General features: G+C 36.4%; 1 protein-coding gene across 4 annotated transcripts in view; it reads right to left on the bottom strand.

Moving 5' to 3' along the window:
- LOC121314421 (coiled-coil domain-containing protein 178) overlaps positions 1-6903 on the bottom strand; it is a 91059-nt gene that overhangs the window by 23365 nt on the left and 60791 nt on the right. The gene's annotated exons all lie outside the window — the stretch shown is intronic.

The following is a 6903-nucleotide window of genomic DNA, read 5'->3' as shown; positions in this document are numbered from 1 at the left end:
TATTTTAGCACAAAGTTTTAAGTGCAGGTTTAAAGACACTTTTGTTTTTTTTCTCCCTCTTACAGAGCTTATCATAGCTTTGCAATGTGTGCTCCAGAGCATGACAAAACTAAAGAGAATTAACTCAGCCATCAACTGCTGAAGGAGAAAAATAACAAGGACTTTCTAAATAGAACACCCTATTAATCTACCTAGCTAAAGCATTTAAAAGGGCTACTTGCTACACATTTTCTAAGTAGGTTTGGAAAATATTATCGTCTGAATAAAAAATAAAAAAACCAAAAAACCCAAAAAGCAATACAGGAATTAAATTGGGTTCCTTAGATAAAATAAAAATGCAAAACAACAATGGTACACATCAAAATTGTACATTTCTTCTTAGTAATGCAATTTCACAATGATTATATACATTTAACTTTTTGTTTCATTCTATTTATGTTCTGTGAAGCTGGCAATGTTTTTTTCTATAAGCTGCATGTTTTAGCAAGGGGGCAATACTGTATAACATGTTAAATAATAATTTGAAAAAGCCCCGCTCTTCATGTCACATCTGATATTAAATAGCGCAAGATTCACCTTTGTGGCTTTTTGAAAACCTGGCAACACATTTTTTACTCCATTATTTTATTACTACATACTTCTGTGCCAGTGTCTTCAGATTATTTGTAGAAACTACTGTATGCATAAGGTGACCATATGGCTCAGTGTTCAGTGGGATAGTTTGGGACAGTTCAGGCTTTTCAACTCACAACCCAATGCATTCTGGTAAACGTATCCCTGCTTTTCTTAAAGGTAAGAATGGTACCTGAGACAGTTAAAATGTATCAGAATGCACTGGGTTGAGAGTTGAAAAGCCTGAACTGTCCCAAACTGTCCCAATGAACACAGAGCCATATGGTCACCTTATAGATACAGCATGGGTATGGAGTGTGCACAAAGAGAATCATGATTATTATTGCTGATATTTATTCTACATTTCAGAAAGATGTTGTACTGCATCATATTCTTTGTTGGCAAGTTATGAAACTGGCTGTGTAACACCAGAAAACAAATATCAAAAAGCTACCTCAGGTGTGTTTAATGCACCAGATGATCATGACATGATCATGACAGGAACTAAGATGACTTTGTAGTCTGTATATGTTAACTCCTGTTATTTGCTTTCCACTGTTTGATTAACTTCTTAATCACTCCATACATGTAACACACACACACACACACATTCTCAACAGACCTATCTTGCAAAGTGTTTAACGCATAACTCCAGTTGCGGTCATCTACCACATGGTCATATACCGCATCGACGGGCTCTATCGCTTAAGTGAATAATAGTTCGACAGGTAATTCAGAAGTGTGGAATTATTTTGGAATCATAGCGAATTAAAATAATGAACATGTGAGTGGATTTGTTGCTTTAAAACCTGTCATTATGTTTTTGCAAACAGTAGCCACAGAACTGGTACATCTCTGTTAAACCAGAGGTGTAGCTCCCTTTCAACTGGTGGCACAAAATAAATAGACAGGTATTTTATAGTACAGTAAATAGAGATAGTTATTATACTATGTTAAAATATATCCAGACCACTAGAGAAAGCTACCGCACTGTATAGCCTATTGTTTAAACTCAATCTGTGGAGAATGGCAGAGATATCTGTATGTGAATGTAAGAGCGTGAGAGAGCCAGTTGACGCAGGCAGTAGGTAAAGGACAAACACTTGTCAGTTCGGGTCGGGTTGCAGGTCTTATTAAAGCAGGTGGGGTCAGGTTGAGGGTAAGAAGACGGTGTTGCAGCAGGTTGCAGGGCCGGGTCACAAGCAGGTATAAAAAATTGGACCCACGTAGGATCTGCCGCTACATGCCCTTTAAAGCATGCCATAAAATGTAATTCATCCACAGTTATTCATAAGCTTTCTTGCATTATTGCTCTACCTAATAGCAAACACATCAATTACAAAACAGCAGATAATGAGTTCTGCAACAGTTGTGATATGTTATTCCAGTCTTTGTAAAACATGCACAGTTGCATATTTAAATCTATTGTAGTGTTCTGGGGTACACAAAAAGGTGCCAGCAACAAGTTCTTCTTCAAGATTTTATTCACAAGGTCAGCACACCACAAAACAGCACAAAGAAGTGCGCAAGCTGCCTCATTTATACCCCCAAACCCCGCAAAACAGGTGACATTTAGACATAACAAGACATACAATGTAGAAATAACAGCACAAGTTATTGGACCCCACAAATCGAATGGGGCACAAACACAACACTTTATTGGACAACATTCACAAGCACACTGGAGCCACGACTCGATGGTGCAAACGTAGCAAATGCTTTGCAAATATAGCCACATATATAGACAGGTATCGGATTCTGAATCCAGTTGTTAGAAGATATAAGTAATACATTAAAATATTTGGACTCTCAGACATAAATTTAAACACAACAAAAATATGCCTTTAAAAAACAATTTCTGCTAGGTCAACACAGTACTGCATTAGCTATTCAACCGAACATTAACTTAGAAAAAATTATTTCTATTCAACAAGAAAAGGATGTGCATATATCAGAACTTTATAACCTTAACTAATTCTGGAGATATTGTTGACCTTTAACTTAACTTGGATATGCTGTATAAATGATAAACATTGCTGCAAAACCGCTCTTCTGTAAAAATTACTGAATTTGTTAGGAGAAAAGAAAATCAGACTTTGATCAAAACCATGGCAAATCCTGTTCACAGGACTTTTGCATGTGCTTTTCCAGTTGATACCCTTCATGTAGTCAGATGATGAATTGTGCTGTTTGTCTTAGTGGAATAAATAATATGCTCTTCTTATTTAAGGGTGAAACTAGTACTAAAATATATCTTATACTAGGTTTATTTAACACTGAATAACAAACTGGATTCTAACATCTACCTCAAAGCATGCTGTCACAGTGAAATAAACTGAAAGGTATATAAATGAAATATGAAAACATAATTATCATAAAGGTAGGAGAAGACTGAGACTGAGGAACCTGGGTGTAAATCAATTGTGTGCAAGACCATGGCGTTTATTTTATAACGTTAAGTGATGGACACTGAATATCTGTCCTGTTTACTGTTTACCTCATGGAATTTTCATTAAACTCTGCATACTTGTAGAGATGAAAACCAGACAATTGCAATGTTGAAACTCTGTAGCACTTTCAGTACATTCAGTTAATAAAAAACAAAACACAAACTAAGCTTAATTGTCCCAATGGGCACTAGGGGGATGGGAGATAATTTGAGCTGCAAATCCAAAATTCACCACAAAAGACTGCTTAGCTCAACAGTTGAGGCTTTGAACATTTTAGGGTTTGACTTGTTCAGTGGCAATCAGATCAAATTTGTATGTTTTAAATACAAAGTAAATGCATTCTAATTGTATTTAAGTATTCTTTTAATTACAAAAACATAGAAAATAAGTTATATGTAACCAAAATACATTATAAAATGTAATTTAACAACAAAATTCATGCATGATTTTTGTAAAAAAATGAAAAACATTTTTACTTTGCTGATGCTACTCCATGCTACTTTGCTGATGCTGCTAGTTTCACAGCATTGCAGGGAGACTGACATGCAAGTAGCATTACCAGCACCACAAGGTGTCTCCTGTCACTACTTGACATTGACAGATTTCTGCTAAAAGTAAGTGATCAACCACATTGAGATATACACAAAGTATGACCTGTAGTTATCAAAACAAGTTTACCATGTTAAATCTGCATGGTGATTTTAGTTCACTAATTTACCAAGCTTATACTATGCATTTACCATGCCTTTTACTATATTTTACCATACTATCTTTGTTCATTACCATGCTTGTCTCTATTTTACCAAGCTTGTACTATGTTCTATTAAATTTGTATTACTTAAACACAGTAAACTTTTTAGATCATATATCAATGTGCTTTTTGATCTGGTTTGTAATGTTCAACATTAACATGGCCTTTCAAATAGTCTAATAGCCTAAGTATATCCTTGAAAATTGTGAATACAGAAAGCAGGGGCTTAACTTACTTGAAAGTCAACTCTCTTCTAAAAGTTGTGCATCAGAACTGCGGCATTTATTGTTGCCAGTTTTGCCACACATTTAACCTTGACAGCACTTCATTCTCATAAAATTAAGGGTAACAGCAGATATTATGCATACACTAGGTTAGGGATAAATAACAAAAGGTATTGAATGGGTGAAATAATCCAGTTTCTAGTGTCTATAATCATGAGATATATAGATTATTTCAAAACTGATTTAACACTTTGAAATATGCCAGTTAAAACATTTTCTAAATTAACCAAAACTCTTTGAAAGGGGTTGATTATACTTTACATATCATGTGGAGCTGGCTACTGTGGTTCAGTTTCCCATGGTCTTTTTAGCATACAATTGAACAAGTTGAAAAATTTAAGTGTCCTCTTTCTTCTTCAGAAAGTCTGAGTTTGGAGCAAATTCTCTCAGTCCGTATTTTAGGCTTGTGTTGTTTAATCCCAGTTCAAATCACGTTGATATCACTCTACTGCTAACGGGACTGATTTCCAATCAATTTCAACTTGATCCTAGTGGCAATGTTAACATGCTGACTAAATATACAACTGGCAATCTTTTTATTTATTTATTTATTTATTTATTTATTTATTTATTGCTATATATCAGAAGTCTCCCTAGCTAGTATAAGATCAATTATCCCCAGCGGAATCAATGGTGGCAAAAATGTACAAAGTTGATGTCATCTGTGCATTACAAAAAAGTATGGCATTCAAAATAAGGCATTCAAAAATAAGCTCTGGTGCAATCAAAATGAAATCATGGTCACTCAGACTGAACTAATGTGGCAAAACTGCAATAAAATGAAACAATGAAAATCCTACTGTGACAGGGTAGATGGTATTCCTGCAGTGAGAAGTTCACCTTCCACCAGCAGGGGGGACAGGGGGAACCTGTCCATTCAGCAGGCTCTGGCAACTACAGGCTTAACACTCAGTATGACTCGGCCTGTTAAGAGGCTGGCAAAGTGAAACGAGGTACACCTGGTTCCAAGCCCAGGTAATCGAGTACGGGGTGGAGCCAAGGTGTACAAAAGGGGCAGCCTCTCCGCCGGTCGGGACAGTGTTCCTGGGTCCGGGAAAGAGAAGCCACACATGTCCTCTGTTGCCACAGTAAACCCATATGTTTTATCTCCTGCAGAGTAACAAGGTAACAAATGCTTCAGAAGATCGCAGAGCAATACCTATGTTGCAGCAGCGACACCCCGTCCTGCGAACAAACAAAGACATGGCTGAATACGCTTTTCTACATGTGTGGGCTTCTCTACTGGGAAAGGTGTCAATTTTGTAATTAGTCATCTTTTTAAGACACAGTACCCATTAATTTTGTGAACAGTTTTTGTTTGGTTTGTGTAAATAAACATTTGTACACCATTTCAACTAAAAACCTGAACTCTCTCTGTCATTTCGAGGCCTTCCACATCTACATTGTATCTATTCTCCAAAAATATTTCTACATTTCTACATGACAGAAGTTGCTAAATATTTTCTTTTTATTTAATCTTTGTCCAGTGTAGGTTATAGTTTATAAAGAAAGCTTAGCTTTATCTATGTGACTGCACTGTGGCATTCTCATGAATTTTAATGTAAACAGTTAAACAGTAAAGCATTTAAAGGTTAACAAAAGGACATACTGCTGTGATATACAAGTTTTACAGTAAAACATTTAAGCGTAAAAAATATTTTTCTTATTTCCAGTCACTACATGATCTTGTTACTGCAAGAACTAAAGCAAATCCATAGTAGCTGCAACCATTTGCATCTTTGGGAAGATATGTTTTGCTTTGGTAATATAGTTAATGAGTCTAAAAATATTCAGTATAATAATTCTGTCAAAGCCCCCACAGTCTCCTCAATGAGCAGAAGCCTGCAGGATTCCAATGGGGAGCCAAGTAATGAGCTCTCAGCACTCGCTCCCACATCGTCCAGGCAAAAAACTCGGGCCTCTCTGGTTCCACATCATTAGCAACATGAAACAAAGACACATGCTTGACTTTAATAAGCGGCTAAAGCTACTGGCTTATTAGGCTGTTACTGCACATAAACTTCATTTCAGTATCACAAAACATTTCCCTGCAAACAGGGGGGGGGGGGCTTTGCAGTAAGGGTTCAGTATCAATTAATGTGGTAAATGATTAAATAGAGCAGAGGGCCCAGAGAAAGCCTGAGGTTCGACAGCAGCCCTTGTAGGGAACTTAGTTTGATTGCAGCTCCCTGCTGAAAAATACAGAAAGGGTGGGCAGCAGCGATCAAAGAATGGCCACATATGATTGACTTCAAAATGATTTTCCAGCATGCCAAGAGGTGAATAAATTCAGCCCCTACTGGGAATGGTTCAAACATGATTCACTTAGGTATGACCAAAGAGGTCAATGTTTTTACACTCAAATTTCTAAGCGCAATAATTAGACTAGGAAAATGTGTGTGATCTGTTTTTTCTTGTACATCATGTACCAATAATGTATTAGCATGGATTAATTTAGCCTCATCTCAGTTATAAGTGTATTTTTGAGAGCAGACAACTTTAAACTATAGGGGGGGGAGGGGGGTTTATGAGAAAAGGATACTGTACAAATAAACAATAACATAGTTTATATTTTCTAAACAATGCTACTGTATTCTTTATCTGGAAGCAATGTAGTGTCTTCAAGTAAATTTCACAGGAATCTGAAATCTGTGAAAACCATGAAAAAAATACAGCCTTAACCATATGGGAAATCTAGGGTATTACTACTGCATGGCAATGGATCCTTCAAATGTCCTTATTTTTGTTACAGTGCAGCACTTGTCACAGTAGCCTCACAAGCAAAACATTTCTGAGGGAAAGTACT

The sequence above is a fragment of the Polyodon spathula genome, chromosome 4 (assembly GCF_017654505.1).
Source record: "Polyodon spathula isolate WHYD16114869_AA chromosome 4, ASM1765450v1, whole genome shotgun sequence".
NCBI classification, from domain to species: Eukaryota; Metazoa; Chordata; class Actinopteri; order Acipenseriformes; family Polyodontidae; genus Polyodon; species Polyodon spathula.
The sequence above is the reverse complement of the archived record's forward strand: the minus strand, read 5'-3'. Positions and strand labels throughout refer to the sequence as shown.